Genomic DNA, 27,516 nt, shown 5'->3' on the forward strand with positions numbered 1-27,516 from the left:
CACACAGAATTTCTCTCTCAGTATTTTACCTCCAAATAGGAGTTCTATGTAATTAGAAGAAACTTTTAAAAGAGAAACAAGAAACACCTTCTATTCAGGAAAAAGCAAATCAAAGACTGTGTTCATAGAGTAAGTAGTCCAGAAAATTCAGGTTGAGTATCCCGGAGCAAACAGATGTTGTTGTGGTTGACTTGGGTCAAGCTATTTAGATGTGAATTGGCTGATGCTAAACTGCCTAGTTAAGTACAGTTATATTTCATTTCAACCTTGAGATTGCCCTAAATGGGCATACTGGAAACTCCCAAGAATGAGTTTAGGTAGCTGTTTCTGGTTCTTGAAACAACTTGAAAATTAAAAATGTACATTTGCTATATTGGAGAAAGGCTTAATTACCTAAATACAAAGGCAACCTTCATCATCATCATCATCATCATCATCATCATCATCATCATCATCATCCTGTTGATCGTCAAATTTTTCAAGTGGTCTCAGTAACATCTCCATTTGTCCTATCCCTGAGATTTTAGAAGCCTCTCTTTACTCGTCCTTTCCAATGGTGCCGCTTTGGAGGCTCTTTCAGGGTCAGGGGAATGAGACCCATCATTGTTATTGGTTGGCACATAAATACGCCATGGGGAGTTTGCAAGACTCTCCCATGTGGGCAGGAAACTCTCGGTAACTTGCCAGGTTCTCCCAGAGGGAGAACTAGGCTTCTGGGAGCTTGGTTTTCTAGTCTCTGGATGTTGGCCACTGGTGGGATTACATGGCACCGGGGGCAGTCCCTGAGTGTGACCACCTAGTTACTGGAAAAAGGGGAATCTGGGCAGAAGAAGTCCAGTCCTGATCCAAGCAGGCTTGGAGGTTTCACCCCAGGTCCCACACACCTGGGTTCCTCTGCTGGTTCCTTCATGGGTTAGGCTCATCCGAACGTGTGGAGAGGGGCCTTAAGCATGGCTGTGGCTAGGCGCCAGAGGTCTTCGGCCATGGGAGCTCTGCTCAGGGCGGGAAGGGAAACTGAAGCCCACCCTCTCTGAGGGGCCCCAGAGAAGACAGCCAGGCGCAGGGGCAATAGACTCTCTGCCAAAGGCAACCTTATCTGTGCTAAATAAACTAGGTGCTAAATTGTTCCTAGTTTAAAGGGATGGTGTATTCAAGGAGTCTATAGTGTCCAGAAACGTTTAAGCCAACTAACTCATGCTCATGCAGAGAGCTTGGTTGGGGATTGAAGGTGGGGGATAATTGATGGGAGAAAAGGAGCTTCTATATCTGAATCCTGCTCGGCTGATCTTAACCTGATCACAAAGTATTCTACTTGCATTGACACCATTGACACCGACAAACACCATTCACAGGAGGACCTTCAGCTCCTAAAGCCTAAAGTCTCGAGATTTCCCCGGGCAACACAAAGATTTCTCTTCCTCTAGCACAACTGCCTCACCAAGTCTTAGGAAAGCATCTGAGGGGGTATGGTGCTGCCAGCAGGTCAATCTGTACCTGCGGGGCAAGTGCATCAGCAGCCTGATGGTGCCTTCAGACTTCCAGATACCCCCAAATTGCTGCTGTGCCTTTGACCAGACCCCAACAACTTGGGGCCAAGTTTACCAAGAAATTAAACAGCCAAAAGTTAGGGATGTGGGAGACACCCACAAACCACCTCTAGCTCAGCTATATAAGCTCATTTATTGGCCTTATTTCAGAGACCCATAAACTTCAAAAGAGATCGAAAGATGCAGTTAAGGCCTGTAGTGCAGAGGTAGCGGGAACCCGTGACTGAGAGCTCCAGGCCCGCTTGGATCAGGACTGGGCCTCCTCCCCCCAGGTCCCCAGTTTTCCAGTAGCTTGGCAGTCACACCCACAAACTGCCCCTGGTGCCATGTAACCTCATCAACGGCCAAGACCCACAGACTATAAAAAAAAATTTCCGAAAGAGAGTGCCACAGATTGTTCTGTTCCTGCACCAGGCTGTCTTCACCGGGGGTGGGGCGGGTGAGAGCCCTCCCCCCCAAGGGACCCAGCTCCAACAGCCAAATACCTCCACAACCCAACCACCGCCACGCTCAAGGCAGCTCCCCATGCGCTCGGGCTGAGCCTCACATATGAGTAAACATACCCCTGGACCACAACACATCATAAAACACTTCCTACCCTACCCATTCCCCATAATTACCACACCACATTTGATGGGGTTCAGATAGTAGGCAACAAATCATAGAGGGAAATATATATGTGCATATATACATATTTTCAGATATATAGACCAAAGCTCACATCACCCAAACTTTAACAACATGTTAGTGATATCCTATAGAATGTCTTAATGGCTCCTGCCAAAATAGAACAATCTTCACACTGTTTCCTATATGAACACTTTTTTGTAAGCATGTTCAGCAGTTTTCATAACAGACAATACGAAATATATTATTTTGGTTGTGTTTTAGGACAGGGATTGGGGTTTGGGATGGAAACATCCCGAATTTGGTGGTGGGAAGGTGTGATGGTGGTGGGATTGGTGTTTGAATATTGAATGCAATCAAACATTGTGAACTAATTTATAGCACTGCACTGTAGCACTGTTGTCCCATTGTTCATCGATTTGCTCAAGCGGGCACCAATAATGTCTCCATTGTGAGACTTGTTACTGTTTTTGGCATATCCAATATGCCACAGGTAAGGCATTTGCCTTGCATGCTGCTAATCCCAGTTCAAGGAGAGCCTGGCAAGCTACTGAGAGTATCCCGTAAACTAACTTATAAAATTAAAAACATTTTTTTAAAAAGTAATGTGGAGTTCATGCCCAATTCAATCAGCTTAATCAGTGGCTGAATAAATAGCAGTGCTCCTACATTATGGAAAAAAAGAAGAAGCATCTGTACTATGGAACAAACCTGCCTCTCAAGGTTTTCTGAAGAGTGAAGAGAATCTTGACTTTCATACTCTGTTCCTATACAAGGTGACGGATTGTGGCTCTCACCCCTGACTGACACCTCACTCTGTGGCCCCCAGACAAAAAAAAAAAGCCCAGATGACTCCATCCACAGCACCAACACTGTGTTATCACCAGACATAGTGAGAGCTGGTCACTATTGGACTAGAAACACTGTTCTCACGTATTCTCAGAGCTGTCCCCCCTCCAGCCTGACTCTCGGGGACCCTGTGGGTCGAGTAGGGAGAGTCATTCCTTGTGCTTGTTCCACGACCTGTGCTCTACGGCCCACGGCCCATCCCAAATGGGGAGCACGGCCAAGCCCTGGGGCCCCTCACGGCCAATGCTCGGCTCAGACTTGCGGTGAGACAGCAGCGCCGGGCCCGGCTGAGCTCTTTCCCCAGGTCTGCGGCTCTGCCGTACATCCCTGCGGATGTCAGCATTCAGATCTGGGGGGGGGGGGCTTCCCAGGCTTCCCCTGGTGGGATGAATGAATGGTCCCCATTCACGGCCCAGTGCAGTGAGGAGAGGCTCCCCCAGCTGTGGTCCCGGGCTGCTCGGGCCCCACATGGAATGTGCCCCTTTGTGGAGTGAAACCGCCTGGTGAATGGAGCGGCTCTGAGAATAAGGCCAACCAGCAGGGTGCGGGAGGGGCCCCCCATCCCCCCCCTCAGACAAGAAGGCCGACTTTGACACCAGCTGGCCAGGGCAGGGCCACTGGCCTCTGGCCCAAGATTCCACCTCAGAACAGGCTATTTCTGGTCCCCGAGCGGGAATGCTCAGGGCACAGGGAGACGGTGAGAAGGTAGCGTACAAAACGGAATTCTTCTCAGCCTTCAGAAAGAGGTCTTTGTCAGGTAGAATTTGTTGTGACCAATTGGGTTTCCCCACATTCCTGAGCCTCGGGTGGATTCTCATTTGATCCAGGCCATTTCCTGGGGTGCTGAACCACAGTCTCCAGTGCTGGGGACTGAGACGGTGAGAGAACAAGGGCAGGGGACTCTCGCGCCAGTGTGGCGGCCTGCGGGTCATAGGAGCCGTGGAGGGAGGGATCCGGGCCGGAGTCTGAACGAACCGCCCCGGGAAGAGAGAGGTGTGTGTCTTGGTCAGGCTCGCTCCAGTCAGTGAGGTTCCGTATCGCCCATTTCCCCTGCTACTCTCCTCGCCGCGAAAAAAAGACAGGCAGGGCCAGGAGGGCCAGGTTCCAATCTGCTTCTGTGCGCAGAGAGGGTCTGAGGGTCTTGGTGGGTTCGAGTCCCGAGTGGGTTCAGTGTGGTCATTGGCTTAGAGGGGTGGAGGGATAACGTCATAAATATGAAATCAAAAACAGCCTAGGAAAGCTTCAGAACGGGACTCCCTGTGTCTGTATCATCTTACTTGGGGGACAGGTTTTAAACATACACACCCCACTCCCTACCCGCTGACCAACAGCGGCCCCGTTTCCCCACTTTCCTCGCTGTGAAAATCCGTAACACAGAGAGGCAGGGGGAGGAGAACAGAAGCTCAGGCCAGAACACCAACACATACAGTCGGTGAGCCAGGCGGTGTAGACAGCAAGAGCCCACGGAGGCGAAGACCTACACGGCGGAGGGCCAGGGGCTGGCTGAGGTACAGACAGAGAGGTCGGGAGGTCGGAGAGGCGGGGTAGGAGATGGAGTCGGGAAGCTTCGAGAACATGCCTCTGGGACAGCCCCTGCAGGGCTTCCCCCCAGAGACTCAGCTCTCGTCCGAGCAATGCGACCTGCACCCCAGTCAGCCCTTCAGGAGCACAAATCCCACAGGCTGAGCAAACACAGGCGCAGCTGAGGCAGAGAGCGCAGCCCCCCTCTCTGGCATGATGCGGGGGTCTAGCTCCGTGCGGAAGGTGGGGTGGCAGCCCTGCTCCCGAGTTCCGGAGGGCTGGCAGCGGGAGAGCGCCGTCCACGAAAGCCCTGGCTCCCCCCCAGAGGCCCCGTGAGTAAGACCGCAGACACCAACCGCCACATCACCAAGCTGGCCGGGCTCAGCTGCACCGAGCCAGCTGGGTCTGTGTCACCAGCGTTCATTCGGCGATGAAATCATGCAGAGGGCTGAGGCAAACACACAGAGACCCACACACTGTCGCGGTTACTGGGGGGTGGGGGGCGACTTTCTCAGCCACCTGTGCACGGGCCAGTGACATGGGTGCTCATCAGAAGTCTATCCTGGCCACCTTCTAAGAAGGACCCGCGTTTGCTCACTGCAGCTGGGGGCAAGGCCTGCCTGCCTCCCACTGCAGCTACGGGCGGGGGTCGCTTCCTCTCTCCCCACACCGGCTTCAACCCGCACCCCCGAGCACTCTGCTCCTTGCAGGGGGCTGAGCCCTGAACACAGCTGCTTCCGCCCTTCCCTGCCTTTGCACTTCCTGTGCCTGAAAGATGTGCTTTTTAAGAATCACATTTGTTTGTAAAACGTCCCAAAGAATCCACTAGAAGACTACGATGAAAAGAGCTCAGCAAAGTTACAGGGACAATATGTAAAGATGAGTGGTATCCTGAAACACTGTCTCGGCGTAATTCGGAAATGATATTGAAAGGATATACACAGAGAGATCAAAGGGCACTTTGCATACAGGAGCTCAAGTTCTGAGCCCCACCCCTGCATCACCAGAGCAACCACCAGCACCAAGACAGGAGGAGCCCTCCCACCCCAACTGCCAGGTATGACTCCTCAAAAAATACAAAAATGGAATTTAAAAACTATTCCTAAGGCCTGGAGGAGACAGTCCAGCAAGAAGGATGCTTACCTTGCACACAGCCAACCTGGTCCTCCGAGTCCTGCCAGGAGTGACCGCTCCTGAGCAGAGAGCCAGAAGTACACCCTGAACACCACCAGGTGTGGCCCACAATAAAAAAAATTCCATATATATATATATTGGTTTTTGGGTCACACCCGGCGATGCACAGGGGTTACTCCTGGCTCTGCACTCAGGAGTCACCCCTGGCGGTGCTCAGGGGACCATATGGGATGCTGGGAATTGAACCGGGTCGGCCACATGCAAGGCAAACGCCTTACCCGCTGTGCTATTGATCCAGCCCCCAAAATTCTATTTATAATAATGCCAAAAAGAATGAAATACTTAGAAATAAATTTAACAGAACTTATGCAAAACTTATCCCCCAGAAAACAACAAAAAAATTGTTGAAAGAAATCAAAGACCTACATAAATGGAAAAACTTTTCACATTCAAGGATCAGAAAACTTAACACTGTTAAAATGAGATTTAAAGAGGGATGAAGAATAATTAGAATCCCTAGCACAATCCAAACAACGTCTTTCCTGGGGGAAACTCATTCTAGAATTCATATGAAATTGTGAAGGGGTTAGAGTGGTGAGACAATTCTGAGGAAGAAGTACAAGAAAGACGCAGTTCTACGATCTCAAAAGGCACTAAAACGTAGCAACAGTCAAGACAATGCAATTCCAACACAGGAGAGACCAGGAAAGGAATGGAAAGTCCAGTAATAAGCTCATACATCTAGGACCAATTCATTTGGACAGAGTGCCAAGAACATTCAATGAGTAAATAATTTTTTAAAAATTAGGGACCAGGGGCTGGAGCGATAGCACAGCGGGTAGGGCGTTTGCCTTGCACGCGGCCGACCCGGGTTCTAATCCCAGCATCCCATATGGTCCCCTGAGCAACGCTAGGGGTAATTCCTGAGTGAAGAGCCAGGAGTAACCCCTGTGCATCGCCGGGTGTGACCCAAAAACCAAAAAAAAAAATAAATAAATAAAAATAAAAATAAAAATTAGGGACCACAGGGCTGGAGCAATAGCACAGCGGTTAGGGCATTTACCTTGCATGCGGCCGACCCGGATTTGATTCTCAGCATCCCATCTGGTCCCCTAAGCACCATCAGGAGTAATTCCTGAGTGCAGAGCCAGGAGTAACCCCTGAGCATCACCAGGTGTGACACAAAAAGCAAAAACAACAACAAAAAGGGACCATACCTTTTTTATGTTTTTATTTGGGAGCCACAAGTATTTTTGTTTTTGTTTGGGGGCCACACCCCGTGCTGTTTGGGAGACCATGTGGTGTCAGGGACAGAATCAGGGTTAGCCACACGTTAGGTCACAGCCTGAACCCCTGAACCCCTGAACCATCTCTCTGACCCAGGCCACATCATTTCTTAATGGTTCTTGCAGAAGGTGGTACCATTCCGTGGTTGCTGTGTAGCACTCAGATCACCAGCTTGGGAGTCACCAACAATTCTACCCCTAATTCCTTAGAATTGAAAATCTAACTCCAAATGAAGTATGTGTGCATGAATGTTCACAGTCCTGCTCATAATATAGCCATATATGGAAACAATCAAAATTAATGAAGCAATCAAAACAAAATGTTTTATACGCAGACAATGGAATATTATCTGAAGATTAGAAGGAGCGAAGAATTTACATGTGCCACACAATAGCCAGGTGTTACCTCACACAAATAAAGGCCAATAAAGGCTATGTAATATCTCACATGAAATATTGAGAATAGGTAATTCAGGGACCAAAACTTAGGTTGTGGCTATGTAGGGTTCAGAATGTGGGGTGGGACAAGAGAGGGATGGCTAAAGAGTACAGGTTTCTCTGTACTGATGAAATGTCCCAAAATGACAAGAACGAAGAGACAGTACAGCAGGTGGGGCACTGGCCTCGCATAAGGCTGACCCCAAGTTCGATCCCCAGCATCCCAAATGGTCCCCCGAAACACAATCAGGAGAAATTCAGGAGTGCAGAGCCAGGAATCACTCCCAAGCACTGAAAGGCATGATCCCCAAAGAGAAAAACAAAAAAAATGTTCTAAAATTACCTATGGTGAAGGCAATGGTATCTATGAATATGCTAAGGGCCATCAACTGAACCCCCTCACACCGGTGAGTTGCATGTGAAACGTGTCACTGAAGCTGTTTAAACTTGCATTCAGCTGAGCGCGTGTACGTATCAGCATCTGCTCCTTGAGGATCACTGTCTCGGGCCTGGCAAGTCAAAGCTGAACCTGTCGCAGTTTCAGTCCTCAAGATGACTGTAGACAGGGAAGCAGCACATGTAAGAAACGGTCCAGAAATAGAACTCCGGAGGCCTGGTTACAACCGGGAACGAGAAACAGGAAACCCTAGAGACAGCTGAGCAGGTTTCCAAAGAAGCTAAGAGCTAGGGTGAGGACTGCAGGGAAGGGAGGGGGAGGGCAACAACCCAGGTGGGGGAGGGGTCCCAAAATACTCCAAAAAGGGGCTGGAGCAATAGCACAGCAGGTAGGGCATTTGCCTTGCACGCGGCCGACCCAGGTTCAATTCCTCCGTCCCTCTTGGAGAGCCCAGCAAGCTACCGAGAGTGTCTCGCCCACATGGCAGAGCCTGGCAAGTTACCCGTGGCATATTTAATATGCCAAAAACAGTAATAAGTCTCACAATGGAGACATTACTGGTGCCCGCTTGAGCAAATTGATGAACAGTAGAACAGTGGTACAGTGCTACAGTCAAAAAGGAAGGTGAGAGGGGCTGGAGTGATAGCACAGAGGGTAAGGCGTTTGCCTTGCATGCGGCCGACCCGGGTTCAATTCCCAGCATCCCATATGGTTCCCCTGAGCACTGCCAGGAGTAACTCCTGAGTGCATGAGCCAGGAATAACTCTTGAGCATCACTGGGTGTGACCCAAAAAAGAAAAAAAAAAGGAAGGTGAGAGAGGGACAGTGGTTAGAAGCCTTGGAAAAGAGAACCAGAGAAGGGCCTGTCAGGAAACCTGTGAGCGATGCTAAGAGAAGCGGAAGCCAAGGAAAGGTAGCAGGAGGGGGGTGGGGAGGAGGGTGCCTTTGAGCTGGAGTCAGCAAACGACAGGCCACGGGTCAAATCTGCTTTTATAAATAGTTTTATTGGAAGATGGCCAGTCACTCTTCACATAATATCCACGCCTGCTTTCCCACCAAAAACAGCGGTGTTGACCAGCGTGACAAAGACCACAGAGGCAGTCAAGCCTCAAGTATTTGCTAGCTGGCCCTTTTATCTAAGTTTATGAACCCCAATTCTAGAAAAATCCCTGGTGGTTGCAAGGGGTGAGTGGTTTCCCACGGCACGAGAAATGAGGACGGTCAGGATGGGAGCAAATCTGGAGCTATGACACCGGGGATGTCGTGAGGCAAGGGAGTGACACCGGCGTCACAGCAGATGGTGGGAGGGGGTAGCAGTGGGGTGGATGGGGGGGGCGCAGCTTCGAGAGTTTGGTGGGGAAGGGGGGGTCGCCTTGGGTGAAAGCCTTTTGTGCAAATCACTTGCACCCCTACAAAGCATTAGAAACCCCATGGGTTTCACAAGTCATTTTTTCCCCCTTTCTTAGTCATTTAAATGTTCCCTGGACATCAAGCTGAGTGCTCTCAAAACATCTGACTTTGAGGCAGCTTTCTGCATTGGTATTTGGGTCACATCCAGTGGTGCTCAGGGCTTACTCCTGGCTCTGTGCTCAGGGGTCACTCCTAGAAGGGGAGAAGGAGAGAATCATAGGGGAGCATAATTGGGGGGCCCAGGACTGAGCCCAGGGCGGCCCCAAACAAGTAAAGTGTCCTACCTCCTATACCATCTTCCCAGCCTAGCTTAACATGTTTGAAAGAATTCTTGTTTTACTTTGGTTGTTTCAGGCTCTGATCTCAGGAACCACTCCTCGAGGTGCTCAGGGGCTCATAGGGGATGCCAGGATTAAATCTAGTTCAGCTGTATGCAAGGCAAGCGGCTTATCTGCTACTATACTATCTCCCCAGTCCCATGTAATAATAGTATTTTAAAAATTTAAAAATAAGGCTGGGGCTGGATCAATAGCACAGCGGGTAGGGCGTTTGCCTTGCACGTGGCTGACCCAGGTTCGATTCCCAGCATCCCATATGGTCCCCTGAGCACCGCCAGGAGTAACTCCTGAGTGCAAAGCCAGGAGGTAACCCCTATGCATTGCCAGGTGTGACCCAAAAAGCAATAATAATAATAATAATAAAGCTGGTTTATAAAACTCCCAGGTACACTGGTCTTCAGGCTGAACACTCTGAGGCCTTCTCAGAGTGGGGCGGGCGACCTCCCTGCAGTCTCTGGCATGTAAGTGACCCAGCTTCACTCTCCATGACTCACCTTGGAAGAGACACCAAGCCAATGAAGCCCCAAGGTACACCCGTCTCTGGGCTGAAAACCCTGGGGCCTCCTCAGAAAGGGGGGCAGCTACGTCCCTACCCTGCTGTAGCCTCAGAAGTCACACCTGTACCCCACAGCCTTTGACACAAATGGTCCAGATTCACGACAAATCTCATGAGATTCCAAGTCAAAGACTCATTTCAGTTCCACAGCTCGGCCACACAACACCTCAAAATCCTTTAATACGGACAGCCTAGCAGGAGCACAGCAAATTAGAAGGTAGCGCAGCACAGAAGCCCACGGAGCTCAGTGAGCAAAAATAACACAGAAGGCTCAACTGGCAGCAGACAGCTCAGTAAATCCAGACAATGACGTTAATAATACTGTGGTGAGATATAACAATTTCCACCAATTTTTTTTCTACTTAGCTTTTTTGGATCATTCCATTTACCATTTTGTTGTAACAAGCAAAAAAAAAAAAAAGGCTGCTAAGGGGGCAGACTTGGGGGGTGGGTGGAAAACCGGGGACGGATAATGATGGAGGGAAGGTCACACTGGTGCTGGGATTGGTGTTGGAACATCGAATACCTGAAACATCTGTATTATGAGTAACTTTGGAAACCACAGTGTTTAAATTAAGTTAGGGGAAAAACGACCACAAAAATATGGCTGGAGAAATAGTACCGGGGTAACAGGCTTACTCGGTGGCAGATTCCAATTTGACTCCTGATACCACAGACTGTCCCCAGAGCACCACCAGGACTGATCCCTGAGCACAAAACCAGAAGTCCTGAGCATTGCCAGGTGTGACTCAAACGCCTCCAAAACAAAATTAAGGAAGGAAAGGAGGAAACTGACTCGCAGAGAGTCCGTAACCTGATCCTTGAGGACAATGCGTTAAGGAAGATATTTAAGAGTTGCCAAACTCAGAGAGGGAAAGCAGAAGAGTGGGTTGCCAAGAGCTAAAAGGAGGGGAGGATGGGGCCGTTGGAATCAAAAGGATAGTTTCTCCTTGGGAAGAGGAAAAATTTCAGAGGATGGGTGGTGGGGAGAGTTTCCGTGTGAACACAGTTAATACCACTACACCACACACTTAAAGACCTGGCTTCCACTCCAGCACACACACACACACACACACACACACACACACACACACACACACACCCCATACACACTTAAAGACTTGGCTTCTACTCCAGCACACACATACACACATACACACAGAGACCCCAACACACATATAATGTAATGTATAACCACAATAAAAACAAAAACCAAAGTTTGTCCATGTGTATGCTTAGGACTGATAACACTCTACCCGGGCCTGTTATTTTTGGGAGCAAAAATGTATTTTAAAGATTTTGTGTGGGGGCCATTCCCAGTGGTGCTCAGGGGACTATGTAGTGAGCTGGATGCCCACATGCAAAGGAGGCATTTCAGCCCACCGCGCTCTCTTTCTGGCCCCTCAAATGTACTTGACTCAATTTTTGTTTTGTTTTTAGAAAATGTTTAGAAAGCTATTTAGGGGGCCACAGGGATAGCTCAGTGGTCAGGAGTACAGCTCAGTGGTCAGGAGTGGGTCCATGTACTCGGGCCTTGACACCACATGGCCCCTGGAGCATAAACCTCCCGTGTCTCTTGGCTTCAACCACCCCTGGGGTCACATGACCCTCATGGTGCAGAGCCTGGGCAGCTCCACATCCTCAGGCCCTCGCATTGGTCTAGTTGGCAGAGCATCACCAGGAGTGGCATCCGAGCCTCCAGGTACTGCTTGGGAGCCGCCATAAAAAGGGGGGATATAAAGGAGGGAAGACCCCCACTTTCCAGTACTTCCAGACGCCCTGGCAGTCATGGCGACTGATCACCTCAGCACTATGGCCATGTAAGCTCAGCTTTCCTCCAGAGACTCACATCTCAGAAAGAGATGAAGAAGTTGAGGGATTCTTCTGAACCCTGCATTAGGCTGAGTGGCCCGGGGCACCCCCGAGAGGGATAGGTGAACCCAACATCCACCCAAACAGAGCCCCAGCAGCTGAAGGTTCCCTCCCGCACGCCACAACCACAGCCACGCTCACGGCCAGATCCCTCTGCTCAGGATGGGCTTCACCCAGAAATTAATCTGCTGTAAAAAACTCAGGTATGCGTGTTTTGTGACTGAAATCTCCAGGTTTTCAAGGAGTCAGGGATGGGCTACCTCTCCACCCTCCATCTCCTACTTCTGGAAGCCCCGACAGTCACACACATGCCCCAAAACTACCACCCAGAAAATTTAACTCCAGAAATATGTATGACCCTGTTAAAAATGTTGGAGTTCCTGGATTGTGAGGCCACATATGCAACTGCTTGACATCTCAAACTCTCCAACACTGATAAATGAGGATTAGCACACCAGGTTGGGTGGGATGTAATACAGAAGGCAATGAATCTCGATTAACAAAATATAAACACAGAAGGCTTAACCTGGAACACCTCCGTGATCTCTTGTACAAGGGTTTAAGGGCTCCAGGGTGAGAAACTTTCTTCTAAAACAAATATTTTTTGATAATTCTTTTAGCAAATTATTTATAACCAGCAATATAAAATAAATTATTGGGGCCGTGCTATGGGGGCAGGTTTAAGGGGTGGTTGGAAAAATTGGAGGTAATGGCGGTGGGAAGATGTAATGGTGGTAGGACACTGAATCCTGCAACAAATCATCATGAACAACTTCGTAAACCACAGTGTTTAGATAAAGTGTGGAGGAAAATTTTACAATGTAGGCTTTACCTATTCCATGCAAGCTCCAAAATATATTAATATAGAATTGCTTTAAATGTTCCATTCATGACAAATGAGACATGATTATTGCCATGAGATCCAAGTATAAAAAATGTAATGTGATATACTTCAGATCCTAGAGTTGAAAACATATATGTAAATAAGAATAAGCATTTTATTATTTTGTATTAAATGGTTTTAATTTTCTTGCTTACATAGGTCAAAATCACATAGTAGTCCCAAATTGGCTCTTTCTGATTTATTTTCTCACCATCCTATCTGCTAATTCTTAAAATGTTGCTGGACTAAGCCACATGAAGTGCATTTGTTATATACCTGAAGGGGGGGGGCAGTTTGGGATAAGGAGGGAAACGGGATATTGGTGAAAGGAAAATCACACTGATGGTGTTGGAACACTAGATGTTTCAAACAGCTATAAACGAACAACTTTGTGCATCAGGGTGTTTTTAATAAAAATTCATTTAACAAAGGGAGGGTGAGATATTTAGGAGGAAAAAAAAAAAACCCTGGGAAAGCTGAGTTGTGTTCCATCCAGCCAAGGGCAGCCCCAGCGTGGCTGGGGTGGGGGGTCAGGGACCCGAGTCAAGGACTGCGTAAGCAAACAGCAAATTCAGCTGTTCACAACTCATGGACGTAACTTATCTTCTCGGGCTGTGTATGCTTTACAGACAAGTGATATTTTCACAGAAGATTCTCAGCACTGTGCTGGCACCACATCAAGGGACACAAATGGAAACCGTTGCTATGGACCTTGGGGGCGGCTGCTCGTTGCTGACATGAAAAAGGAAGAAGTCCTGGGGTTGCCCTCTGCACGTGCTGCTAGACATAATATTCAAGTTATTCCAAGGGAAGGGCTCCAGAGGCCTTAGACAAGGCCTTTTCCTAGCCACGACTCTCCCCACATCCTTGTCCATGCTTGCTCACGCTCCACTTTTGGATTTATGGACACACAACTTACCCGAAGTTACCATGTGTGCCATGGGAAGTACAAGCTGTTTTTCAACAGTACACAGAAATCTGGGGGCTGGAGCAATAGCACAGCGAGTAGGGTGGTTGCTTTGCACGCAGCCGACCCAGGTTCAGTCCCCGGTATCCCATATGGCCCACCAAGCACCGCCAGGAGTAATTCCTGAGTGCAGAGCCAGGAATAACGTCTGAGCATCACTGGGTATGACCCAAAAAGCAAATAAAATAAAATAAAATAACATAAATAAAACAAAACGAAAAATACCCAGAAATCTTATCTAAATTGTCACTGTCATTTATTTCACCTGAGTGGGACTGTCCAGTATTCGATCTCTCAGAGGCCAGGTGTGGGTGGCACTGGCCCCGTGGCCGTGTGGCAGCAGGCCTGTGGGTTGCCAGGCAGCCAGCCTGAAGATTCCCTCCTCCTGGTCCCACCAAGAGCAGCAGGGGCCCCGGGGGTAGGCAGTGCAGTGCATCTGTGTCTGGGCACCCACGCGCCTCTCTCTTCCCTGGTCCTGCTGGTTCCGTGGGCCCAGAAGAGGGCAGGCCCTTACCCCTTCATCCAACAGCCACAAGTTCATCCAGAGCCCAGGTGGGTTTGTGAGACCCTGAGCTGTGGTCCGGCCACAAAGCTCCTTCTCCTGAAAGTCTTTATAAGCAGTTCTTCTGAACGGTTCTGGGGAGTGGGAAAATGCACACACACCGCGCACCCCACCCCCATGAAGCTCCCAGCACTGTAAAAGGAATGAAGCGACTCAAACTGTTGACACGGGATTGCCTAGAAAGAAATTCTACCCCCTTGCAGCCTATTAGCTGAGGCGGGAGTTTATGGCTGCGCAAAGATTGTGTGGCTCAGGCCAAAGACAATACAGGAACTAATGCACTTGACTTGCAGACAGCCAACACGTTTGATTCCTGCTGGTCTACAGGGTCTCGCAGGCATGGCCGGGAGCAACCTGAGCATTGTCCAGTGAGCCCCAACCAACTCCTCACCCCAAAATCGTGAGGCCTAAGCTAATGCCTTGCCTCTCTTGAGTTCCGAATCTTGAGCAGTGGGATTGGAGAGATTTCTCCACTTCTATATCTACTTTTTACTTAGATACTTTTTACTTAGTTATCACATCCAGCACAGAAGGTGGGGGAAGGCGGTGTTGGGACCATCCCCAGCAGTGCTGGGGCTGGACAGTGCAAAGGTGCAACAGCAGAACCATCAGGGCTATACCGGGTCATGCTCTTGGAGTCCGATTAGGGGCCCCAGTCAGAACACAGGCGCTTGCAGATGCTAAATACACACATATAGGCGTGCATTCTACCTGAGCTATCTCCCCAGCACCCCTAAGGAGCCACTTTAAAGAAGGGCTGTTAATGAACAAACCTATCTAGCTCAGGGCAGTGAGCCTAAGAGCAGACAGTCTCCAGACGGATTCCTCCTTCCACACTGCAGGCCAACGATGGAGAATTCCATCTCTGAAGATGCAGGAATAATGTCTTTAGCATTCCCGCTTGAAAACAAAGAAACACAAACACTGAAACTGTAAGAAGTAAGAGGGCCTGGAGTACTGGGCTGGGGAGAGCCCAGGGTTTGGGGCACCTGCCTTGCCAAGTACAGGATCCATGTCAGACCCGGGCGCTGTGTGGTCCCAGCACACCAGATATAGCCCTGGTGGTCCCAACCACGCTGGGTTGAGTAGCACCACAGCTAGGGCATCAGCATGGGCCAGTGTGTCCGGCTGGCTGAGTATGGCTGGGAGACACCAGCAGCCACAACACTGGGTGATACTCAGAGGAGGCATGGTCCAGGGATTCCTCCCCCACCCCCACCCCCACCCCTCCACCCCCGCACAACCTGGGGGTGCCCAGAGGCTATTCCTGACTCTATTCTCAAGGGTCACTATTAGGGGTGCATGGGAGACCCTAGAGGGTGCCAGGGATTCCAACTTTGTCTTAAAGCAGTTACATGCACTCTGTCAAGAGCCTTCCCCCTGTACTATCAGTTCAGACTCCAAGGTAATTACTCATTTTTTTTTTTTGAGGGCAGGGTGGAGGGGTGCTCATGGCTTACTCCTGACTCTGTACTTCTGGCAGGGTTCAGGGGGAACTTTGTGGTTGTCCCGAGGATTGAATCCGGGTATGCTGCATGGACAGCAAGCACCCTAAGAGATGTACCATCTCTCTGGCCCTTCCAAAGCAATGGTTCTTAATGGAATTTTATTCTTTCGGAATCTCAATGAGTCATTTCATTGATCCTCTGAGATCCTGGAGACAGGACGCTGTTGAAGGAAGATGCTTTCCAATTCAGATAGGCGGTGCTACCTTCAAGAGGTTCCGCTGCGGGTGTAGCTTTAGAATACGCTGAGACACGAACCCAGCTTGCTGATTTTTTCAGCTGCAAAATTTCTCTTCAGTGCCAAGTGACCAACTACTAAGTATTTGCACAGGAATTCCTGTTGGCAGGTGCGCAGGAAGTGATAAACCTAGGATGAAGTCAGAGCCAGCTCTGGGGAGAGCGGCTCCGAGTCCCAGGCACCGAGGAGAGTGAGCACCTTACACCAGAGATGAGGCTAGCGAGGTCCTGGCTCGACCATCACCAGCTGTGCCATGTGGACAGCAGCAAATGTAGCCGTAAGACGAATTCAACTGCACCCGCCTCATCATTTGGAGGAACTCTGCAAGAACCAAGAGCCAGAGCCAGAGAGGCGGCTCAACAGGCTGCAGCACATGCTTTGTAAGCAGGATACCTGGTTCGACGCCCGGCACTGCACGGTCCTCTCAGCCCTGCTGGGCACAACCCTTGAATCACAGAGTAGCCTCCCAGCACCAGTGGGTGTGGCCCCCAAACAAACAAAACTATCAAATGACACCACGGATTCAAAAAATTGGTTTGAAAGTAATAATGTTCTCTACGAAGACCGACTGTCAAAATAAAACTCAAATCAATTGTAAAAGAAATTTGTGGAAAATCTGGGGGCTTTAGTATGAACTAATTAAATGATACCCCATAAATTTTTTTTAATGTAACAAGCACATCATTTAATAGTTTTAGACTTCACACTGGGTAACAAAGGGACAAAACAACATATTGCCTGGGATTTAGTCTTAAAGCACATCACTGAAAAAGAGAAAAGGGATAGATGAAGTGAGGGTAGCAAAAACGTGAGAACCGTTGGCACTGGGTAGGAAGTACAGGGGGTCTTCGCTATTTCTGTGCAATTTTAATTTTTCATTTTACAACGACTCAGAACTAGCAAAACACACAATTTGTTTCCTTTACCAAGTCTCTCACACTGGCATCAGAGGACAATGATTGGGAAAGGCCAGCAGAGGTCAGTACTCCTGGTGGGCGGGAGGGGATGAGGGGACCTTATCCAAGGCTGGTATGTTGTAACCACACCTCGCCTCCCGCCGGCCCTACGCCCCCTCCCCCTCACACATGCACACGCCCGACCTTTTCCACGGACACCTGAGACGTGGATAGTGCTAAATCCCATAAATAGAGTTGATTTACTACCTTTCTCCTATACACACATACTTATGTTTGCTATAAACTGGGTACAGGAACATTTAACAATAACAAAACGCATCGAAGTAACATTAGGCAGCTTGCCATAAACTTGAGCATTGTGACCTCTTAAAATACCTCACTCAGGGGCCATGGATGAAGGCACTTGCCGCCCACGCAGCTAACCCAGGTTCAACTCCTGGCAGCACATGTGGTCCCCTGGGCTGGCCAGAGTGATCCCTGAGCACACCACCAGGAGTAAGCACTGAACAGAGCCAAAGCTGGGTGAGGTCAAAATCAAAACAAACCCCCTCCTTATTCTTCCAGACCACTGGTAACCGGAAACCGGGATGGAGGACTGGAGATAAGGGGCTGGTAGCGCAGATGAACTCATCTTCACCTCCAGCCTCTACCAGGTCACCTTCGAGTGTCAATGCACGCCCAGGTCCCCACACCTACGTTTCTTATTATCTTTGCCACGAAATCACTCTAAGTGGCCAGAAAAGAAGTCGCCTTGAAAACAGCCCCGCCCTCCCCGCACGCCTTGCCTTGCCAAGGGCTTGGTGGTCACTCCAGGGGCCGATACAGCGAACCAGGACGGGGAACAACAGATGAAGATTCAGCTTCAGCTGCGTCCGCCCAGTTGGTCCCTCATCCGGGATCGGCCCGGGAAAATTGACTGTCTTTGTCGCGGTCCCTGACCGTCTAGTTCCACACAACGCGAACATCCGCGCCAAGGGGAACCAAGTGGGGTTTTAATTGGGTGGGGGGACGGAGGGGGGGATGGGATCCAGGCCAGGCTCGCGGCGGTGCGCGAGGGGAGCTCGCATCCGGGGAGACGTGGCGTCTCCACCCGCGACACCAAAGCGCAACTTTTGTCTGGCGCAGAAAGAAAAGGACCGCACGGAGAGTTCCCGCTGTCCTGTTCTGGGTGTTCTGGGGGTGCTTTCCCGTGCACGCCTGCGCCCACCCCCCACCCCCGGCCGCGCTCCGAAACCCCCCTCCCCGGGCCCCGCAGGGTCCGAGGGTCTCTGTAGGAGGGAATCCCGCCCGCCCCTTCCAACCAAGCCAGCTCTCCCGACTCTTGGCACCGCGACGCCTCCCACCCACCAGGTTCGCGGGGGGCGGAGTTCGTGCGGGCAGCGTGCGGCCGCGTGCCCCGAGCCCCAGGACGCTCGCGGGGGTGTGGGGAGGGGCGCCGCAGCGGGCTACGGGACGGACGTGCGCGGCCCGCGCTCTCCCCCAGCGACCCGCCGCGCCTTTGTCGCCGGCTGCAGACCCCCGAGTTCGAGCTCCGTGCGCCCCAGCCCCGAGCATCCCGCGCCCCGAGCCAGGCTCCCCCTAGCGCCCGCAGCCTCCAAAGTCTGGCCCCGGCGCCCCCGTCCACGCCAGACCCTCAGGGTACCCGGCGCCTGAGCGCCCCAACTCCGCGGGGGCGCGTCCTCCAGCCCAGCCCCGGGGATGCTCGTGCGCCCGCGAGCTGCGGCAGGGACGGCGGGGGGCGCTTACTTGGCAGCAGGGCTGGGGGTCCCCGGCGCCCCTCTCTGCGGTCCGCGCAGACCCGCCGGCCCGAGGAAGCGAGCTCCAGCTTCGGAAGCCGCGGCAGGAGCGCGCCGTCGTTTCCCGGGACTTTTAAGGGGAGTCGGCGGCAAACCCCACCCCGGCCCACCCACTTCCCCGAAGGCGGCCCCCGCGCGGCCCGGCCTCCGCCACCTTTTGTTGTAATTCGAGAGCGGCCGCTCCCGGGGCCAGAGGGGGCTCGGCGGGGCGGCCCTTCCCTGATGCGTCTTCTCCAGATGCCTCCTCCCCTGCCTTCCCGGACCTGGGGTCTTGGGAAGCCGGGGAGGGGGCGCATTCCGGGAAAGGATCCCGCTCCCCGCCACCCACGCACGGCCGCCAGCATTAACCCTTCCCCTTCCTCGCCCACCCACATCTCTGTCTCTGAATCCACGCCCGAGCCCAGCGGGCCCAGCCGCTTAATAGATGCTCAATAAAAGCGCCAGCACGAAAAGAGTTAGGAAACTCGAAAGCCCTCGTGGGAGCTTTTCTCTCCAGCGCCCGAAGCCCAGGCAGAATTTGCAAACGCTAACAGAGTGCACCAAACCGCCAAGTGCTCTTCCAGGGTAGTTTTGAAAATCTACTTCTCCTCCAGAGGCTCAAATCCATGCCCCATCCCTTTGTTTCCTGCGCAGGTAGCAGGAGGGGTTCTAAAGGTGGGTCTCCGGACTAACAGGATGGACCCTTAAGGAAAAACGGGAGGTTTCAGGATCAACAGGACAGAGATTGTTTTCTGTGCATTTCCTCCTCCGACATAGCTTAGAGATGCTGCTGTTTGTTTGAAGGGGAGAGGCCAGCAGGAAGACGGCAGCCGGTGTTTCTGTTGTTCCTTCCTGCGACGCAGTTGTATCATGTTTGTGGCTAGTGCAAAACGGTGTTAACTGAACAGCGTGAAGGTGGTTTAGTTTTCTCATTTTTGTTTGGTTGGGGGCCACACCCCTTCTGGTGCTCTGGGACCCCCCGGTGCCCGGGTGGACCCAAGGCCTGAACTACGTCCTGGAGCTGGCTCCAGAGGGAATTCCTTTTGTCTCATCCAACTGGTCAGCGCCAGCAAGCTTGTCCCTTCCAGGCCACCGTGCGCCTGCAGGGGGAAAGGAGGTCGTGATTTCCTGCAGGAAGCCTGGCTCTTGCTCTTCCGGCAGCTCACAGCTAGCGCCTGGCAGCCGCCCCCTCCTGTCTGGTCTATAAATTTAAGGCTTTGGGGTCTTCTATCCCTCTCTGCATGGCAGGGCCCCATGCTCAGGGGACAGAACAAAAAAGACACAGCATACTCTGTAGAAGGACATTCCTGCTTGTACTTGAGGTTCTCACTATGGACAAATTGGAGTGACTGTGTGGATTGGGGGGTGAGGGGTGGGGTGGGGGGCTTCTGGGCAGATTCCCAGGGCTCCCTAAGCTCCGGCAAGGCCCCACCAGGTGGACCTTGATGAATAGGACCTATCTGTGGACCTCTGCCACGACAACCCCAAGTGGGCTCTCAACTCGGGACAGAGTCCACACTAGGGTGCTCCTTCCTCAGTTCTCAAAGTAGTGGGCTAGGAGGGACTCTCCGTCTTGGACCCCAGCAGTTCCCTCAGTTTTTCCACCCATCTGCCTCTACAGAAACCCCTAAACCCTTCGGAGACCAGGTAGATAGTTGTTAAAGGTGCTTCTGTGGCACTGGAACTGTTGGCTGTGGTGCGGGGTCCATGAAATCACACAGGATGACACTATACAGACAGGCCTGGGGCCTGCTCGAAGAACGGGAGCACTTGCTTTGCATCTGGAGGCCTTCAAGCCCTGACACTGCAGATCCCCCAAGCACCCCTGGGTGTCACCCCCAGACAAATTCTGTAGACAACATACACACGAGTGCAAATCAAACCGGGGAAAACACAGTTGAGATCAGTGCGTTGTACCATTGCACGAGTGCCAATATCCAAGCCGTGGTCTTGGTTTATTGGGAGACTGCACCCAGGCCCAGAATCTCTGTATTGTTCCTCACAGCTGCCTGCAGAGTCGTTGAGTTTAAAGTACTGTACACACTGTTGATTTTTAATGACACATACCAGAAACATAAACTGCAGAGTATAAACTTGTTACAGTGCAACAAAAACCAGACCCCACAAATAGCCCGGTGGCTCCGAGGGCCTCAGGATGTATGTGAACCCCTGATCAGGGGACAGAGTTGCCAGCAGCCTTCCAGGCACTCCATTACCCTCCTCTGCCTCATCCAGGGCTGTGGAACATGCCAACACCCCATCTCACCTGCCCCTCGAGGCCCGGCTCCTCGGGACCTCAGTCCCCTGCCAGTCTGGGCTCAGTATTTGCTCGGTGAATGCCCGTGGGATTGAGCTCTGTCCTCTCCTGCCCTTCTCAGTTCTAGTTTTAGAAGCTCTGCAAGGCGTTCACCAACTCAGGAGACACTGGAAATAAACTCTGCAAACCCAGTTTTGTCTGACGATGGAGAGGGGGAAAAAACACACCTTGCAGAATATTCAGAAAATATTTGAAAGTAAAAATTGCAAAAGTGCTTTTTGATTTTGTGATTGTGGTTTGGGGGGAGGGGCACGTGGTGGTGCTCAAAGCTTACACCTGGTCTGAGTGCAGGGATCACTCTTGGTGATGCTCTGGGAATCATATGTGGTGCCCGGCAAGTGCTTTAATCCCTGTACTGTCTGTCTGGCCCTAAAAGTGCCCTTTAATGATTGTAGCTGATTTAAAGTCTCAAGTTCCCATGTTCTATGCCATTGTGTCTCTTTTGATGGGCGTCCAATTGTTCACAACTCTTCCTCGAACAAGCCACATGCCCCCTGACAACTGGCCTTGGGATAGTCACAGAAATTGAGCAGCTTCTTCGAGGTTCCTGTTAATTCTTTGTTACATAAGAAGGCTCCGAAGGACAACTGGATTTCCCAGAACCGCAGCTTGACCAGTGAGTGATCAAGCTAGGAAAACAAGAGTCATTGAACCTCTTGTGAGAACTAAAGAGCCACATGTCGAAGGCCCCAGGGGCCCCCTGAGTACTGCCCATGCCTCACTTGCAAGATTGGAGCATCTGAAGCTTGTACGGAGCCAAACACAGACAAGCCCAGGTCTGGTTCAGCTGAAGGAGGAGCAACCGTCCGTGCCTGCTTCCGGAGTCTAATCCTATACTCGTCCCTGCCCCAGACCCAGTGGCCACCAGCTAGATTCAGAGTCAGCCTCGCCCCCAAGGCTGGTGCAGAGATCCAGGCTCCACTTCCTGCCTCATTTAAGTGCCAGTTTGGACCCTAATGGTATGGGGAGAAACACTCCTCTCAGAGTGCTCCTGGAAGAGACTCGGGCTGAGGGCACCCAGGGGCGCAGACACTGAACTGAGCCCTGCGTCAGCATCAGGAGGGGTGTGGGCTAGAAGAGGCAGGTGCCCATCAGCAGTGGACAGCACACAGAAGGGCCACCAGAAAAGGAGATTGGGGAGGGGGGAGGCATTTCTCTTTTTCACTTGCTTCAGGAGGTGAAGGGTCTGCACCCTTCTCTGTGCCTGTTCTGGGCTGGTGAATTCCATTGCAGAGTCAGTTTCCTAACAGCCTGGGCCACCCCCGGAAACTGCAGCCCAAGAAGACGTTCTCCAGCTCGGCTCTTGGTGCTCAAAAGTGTGTGTGCTGGGGGCCGGGGAGGGACAGAGGCTGGGGCTGGGGCTGGGGGCTCTGGGGGGCGGGGCCTGGGGTGGGCCGTGAATGACTAGAAGCAAAGGGACAGATAAACCAGGTAAAGACAATGCTGCAGAGAAAACGGGAATTGGGAGGAAGCCCAGTGCCTCCAGGGTTGAGGAGGTGACCTAGCAGGGAGGGGACAGCAGGGAAAGACCCTTTTCCTCCTGGATCCAGAGCTCTAAGTTTCCCTTGTATTCTCTGATATACCTTTTCCATCCCTCTCAGAGAGCCCGGCAAGCTGCCGAGAGTATCCTGTCCGCATGGGAAGAGCCTGGCAGACTCCCTGTGGCGTATTCGATACGCCAAGTACAGTAACAATAACAGGTCTCATTCCCCTGGCCCTGAAAGAACCTCCAAATCATTGGGAAAGATGAGTAAGGAGAGGCTGCTAAAATCTCAGGCTGGGACGAATGGAGACGTTACTGGTACCCGCTCGAGCAAATCGATGAACAAGGGGGATGACAGTGATACAGTGACTGAGCCGCACACCACCTCTGCTTGCAGTGTCACTGTTGACATTCCCGGTGTTTATTTTACAGGACCAGTTTCCCGCTTCTTCTGCACCGCAAGTCCCTGAACGCCCAGCCCTGTGGGAGCCAGTCCTTGTGGGAGAGCGTCAGAATGAACCGAAGCCCGTGAGGTATGACTAAAGTAGAAACCATCTGAATGGGCGTCCCTAAGGATAAGCCACGCAGATAAAAAAAAAAATGGAGAAACCAGTAGTTTAAATCCGTATAGATGAAGAAGAGACTCCGGCTCACTCAAATCAAAGGGAACCCAAAGGCCAGGGAGATAGGACAGAGGTTAAGCAATCTTGAAGCAGCCGACCCAGGTTTGATCCCTGCTCCCCCACATAATGGTCCCCTGAACCCCTCTAGGAGTGATTTCTGAGTACTGCACTCAGAGGAAGACCCGAGCACCACCGGGGTATGGCCCAAACACCTCTTCCCGCAAAAGAGGCGACCCCAGGGGCCAGAGAGAGTGAGCATGTACTTTGCATGGAGAAGGCCCAGGTTCTAGCTCTTGTACCACACAGAGCCGGAGGACTGTCAAGACCAACTGCCAAGACCAACTACTTGAACACGGAGCCGGGAGTAGCTCTCAAACACTGCAGGGTGTGACCCCAAATGCAAGAAATTAAAATGAGAGAAGACCGGAATGTACTGCCCACACCATCAAAGAAGCATTAGTTCATCCCTTTGGGGAAAATGATCTGGAATATGTGTCGAGAGGCCAGGGTGGGGTCCGGATCTGGCCCTAGGAGAGAAGGGTGTGCTTTAAGTGGTCAGGCTGATTCGAAACTTGACGTGTTACAGTGTCTCTGCGTGGGCAAATATCTATCAGATTTTCTCACCCTCACAAGCGTTTTATCATAACCACTTTGTTGGTTGATTTTGGGGCCGCATCTGGTGGTGATCGGGGCTTACAACCGACTTTGTGCTCAGGGATCAGTCCTGGGGGAGTTCTGCACTATCTCTGAACCCTAGGGCCACTTTTAACAGGAGGACAATTTGTGAAGATGGGAGGGACAACTCTATTTCCTCCTAGGCAACAGCGTCCCCTGGTGGTCAAGATCTCTCACAGCAGCCAGTGTTTGCAACCGAGTTAGAGGAAACTGTTTTGAGCCAACAAGAGATGTAAAAGAATGTCTGATCCGAACATCACCTTTACAGAGATGGAACCAGACATCCATACAGAAGTCCATACGATCACGGTCCCTTCGTATGTCCAGCAGCTGCTCTGGAACTGTCTTGCGCCGAGGTCTTCCAATCCCTGGAAAGTCCAAGTTGGAGAGTCTCAGATGTATGTGGTGAGCGGTAGGGAGATGGCTTCTCCTCAGGAAACATGTATTTATTTATTTATTTATTTATTTATTTATTTATTTATTTATTTATTTATTTACTTATTTACTTATTTATGTATTTGTTTGTTTGCTTTTTGGGTCACACCTGGCGATGCACAGGGGTTACTCCTGGCTCTTCACTCAGGAACCACTACTGGCGGTGCTCAGGGGACCATATGGCATGCTGGGATTCGAACCCGGGTTGGCCACGTACAAGGCAAACGCCCTGCTCACTCTGCTATTGCTCCAGCCCCTATTGTTATATTTAAAAACAGTAACTATAGGCCTCATTCCCCTGACCCTGAAAGAGCCTCCAATCTTTGGGAAAGATGAGTAAGGAGAGGCTGCCAAAATCTCAGGGCTGAGTGTAATACAGATGTTACTGGTGCCCGCTCGAGTAAATCGACAAACAACAGGATGACAGTGATACAGTGATACAGTGAAAAACTTGAATTTCACAGGCCAGAGAGACAGTACAGGGGGTTAAAGCACTTGTGTTGCAAGCAGCCAGCCCTGCTTCTATCCTTGGCACCACATATGCCCCCCACCCCACCCCCGGAGCAAAAAACCCTGAACACAGAGCCAGGGGTACGCCCTGAGCACCTTTGAGTGTGCCCCAGCCAACTTCCCTCCCACAATTCAATAGCATTCAGTCTATTCTCCGGTATGTAAAGTTCCTACTGTACACTCCGTGCTAACCCTGCCCCCCCCATCTCTTTCCTTTTCTTGACTCGACTCAAGACTAATCATAGTAACTCTATGTTTGATAGTCAGAATTTCTTCTCTGGAGCTCTCAATGTTTTCCATAGACTTTTCTAATAAGGAACACAGGACAAGGCTTTGCCTCCTGCAGAGAAGAAAACTTAGGAAGGGAGGGCTGACGTCCTTTTGACAGGACGATCTTAAATCTGGCTGCCCCCCTTCCACACACCCTCCCCCCCACCTCTGGTTAACTTCCAGTCCTGAAGCCCATTTGGGGTCTGGTGGCTTGTCTTGTTTTGTTTGTGGGCAGGGGTGCACCCAGTTCTAGTCGGACTCTGGTTCTGTGCCCCGACGTGTTCACGGGAGCACGTGTGGTGCTGGGGATCAAACTGAAGGGGGCCAGCTTCAAAGAAAACGCGTGCACTCATCTCCCCGGCGGCCCCTTTCTGGGTCTGGCTCCACCTGCCTTCGTGTCTCTCCTCCCTCGAAGCCCGCTCAAGGTCGGCTGGTTGGAGGCGCCCACATTAAAGCTGCTCCTGGCTCCCGGCTCAGACACGGGGTCTGAAATCCTGTCATTAGGAAGGATACACCCAGCATCTGCGCGAAGCTCAGAACAGTGTGTGTTTAAACCAGTTACCAAAGGACAGCCAACGGTGTGCTCCGCTCTTGCGGGACCCTAGAGGGGGAACAGGAACTACAGCGACCCAGAGGCAGATCAGAGCTGCCTGGAACGGAGCCTGAGGAAACCTTCTGGGATGGGAGAAACGAGTTCCCTTCCCTTCCCCATCCCTTTGCCTTTCCTCTCCCTCTCTCCTTTCCCCTTCCCCTCCCCCCTCCTGTCCCCTCCTGTCCCCTTCCCTTCCTTTTCTTCTTTTATTGGAAAAGAAAGTAAACTCAAAAGAAAGGGGCCCAGAGGAACATGGTACAGGACTAAGTTGAAATGACTTATTTCTTACCTGCGGCGGTGTTGGCATACAGATTTTACAAAACGCATGAAACCAAACATGTAAGATGATGAAATTTTACCTTCCATAAATTATTTCCAGAATAAATCACTATAACATCTAGTTCCTTAGGAACCCCGCTGATATTCCTGTGTTTATTTGATCACTTATTTTTAGAAAGTGGTTTGGGGGAAGGGTAATACAGGGCCATGCATGGTTAGAGCAGAGTGCTGGGGTCTTGTGAGTCACACAAGTCATTTACCCTCTCGGGGCCTCAGTTTCCCAATCTGTAAAATGGGAGAGGCCTAAACCAAGTGTCTGCCAGCAGGTGAATGGATAAAGAAGTTGTGTGTCTATACACAGTGACATACGAAGCAGCAAGAAGGAGAGGTGACACCTTGCGTTGCCTCTCCTGAAGTCACGGGGGAGGACAAATATTGGACGACCTCACTTCTCTGTGGCGTATATGCCACAAGACAAAGGATGGAAGGTACCGATGGCGGCACCCCCTGGGCCCTGAACTAGGAACCTGGAGGGGGGGGAGGGTGTGAGGTGACTGATGTCTCGTCGGGACACTGGTGGAGAGCCTTGAGTGGTGGTGGTGCAGGAACGGGACTGTCATAGCCACGTCCGCACTGTTGTAAACATGTGACCAGAGAGCAACAAGCAGAGACTGGGAGAGACGGTGTGGGGGGCCAGGGGGCGGGGGAGACAGCTGGGGCAGGGCCGGGGCCTAGGGCGCAGGTCATGGGCTCATGAAGAGGGTGAGGACCCGACAGGTGGGGGATGACGGAGACCCAGAAGAGACCTGGGGACACCAGGTGGCTCCCTGCCGGGGAGGAAACCCCCCCAGCACCTTGGGCCCAGGCGGGACAGTCGGGATGAGGGGCAGGAGCTGGAGGCCCAGAAAGTCCAACAAAAGCCCGAGATGGGGGGGAGCTCCAGGTCCTGAAGAGCCACTTCACCCTGTCAGCCCGGGCGGGCCCTGGCGTTGCTCCTGCCCCCTGCATCTAGAGGGGAAAGAGGACACCGTGTGCCGCTAACACTGCCCGCTCCTCTGAGGATGCGGCGGGAGCAGGGAGGGGCGCCAGACAAGAAGGAAGCTTTTCTGCAGCCTGAGCAGGCACGGGGTGGGGCTTGGCTCCCCCGGACACGCTGGAGAGGCCAGAGGCTGTCCAGGTGGCTCAGGGTTGGCTGAGGACAGAGCCCGACTGTTCCTTTTTATAAGGTTCCTGCGTGGCCGGCCGGGCCGTAGGAGCAGGGGTGGGGAGGGGCCATTCTTCCCGCCAGCCCCCACTCCCCATCCATGGGGTGGGGGCAGAGCAGCCTGAGGGGACAGTTGCTGTGTTTGAAAGAGCCAGAGAACGGGAGACGGTGCGGCAGGAGAGCGAGTAGGGCGGGCAGGGTGCTGGCCTTGGGAGGCTGACCTGGGTTCGAGTCTCGACACCGCATACGGTCCCCCAAGCCCCACCGGGAGTGACCCCTGAGCACGGAGCCAGGAGTAAACCCTGA

The 27,516-nt window shown here is 51.7% G+C and overlaps 1 protein-coding gene across 2 annotated transcripts in view; it reads right to left on the minus strand.

Annotated features, from left to right (window-relative positions):
• LOXL2 (lysyl oxidase like 2) overlaps positions 1-18,925 on the minus strand; it is a 90,009-nt gene extending 71,084 nt beyond the window's left edge. For both annotated transcript variants that reach the window (XM_055144629.1, XM_004610110.3), the window contains exon 1: positions 18,794-18,925. The gene's annotated coding sequence lies outside the window, so the exon portion shown is untranslated. The remainder of the gene's footprint in view (positions 1-18,793) is intronic.
• Between the last annotated feature and the right edge of the window lie 8,591 nt (positions 18,926-27,516).

Source organism: Sorex araneus, chromosome 7 (assembly GCF_027595985.1).
Source record: "Sorex araneus isolate mSorAra2 chromosome 7, mSorAra2.pri, whole genome shotgun sequence".
Classification (NCBI taxonomy): domain Eukaryota; kingdom Metazoa; phylum Chordata; class Mammalia; order Eulipotyphla; family Soricidae; genus Sorex; species Sorex araneus.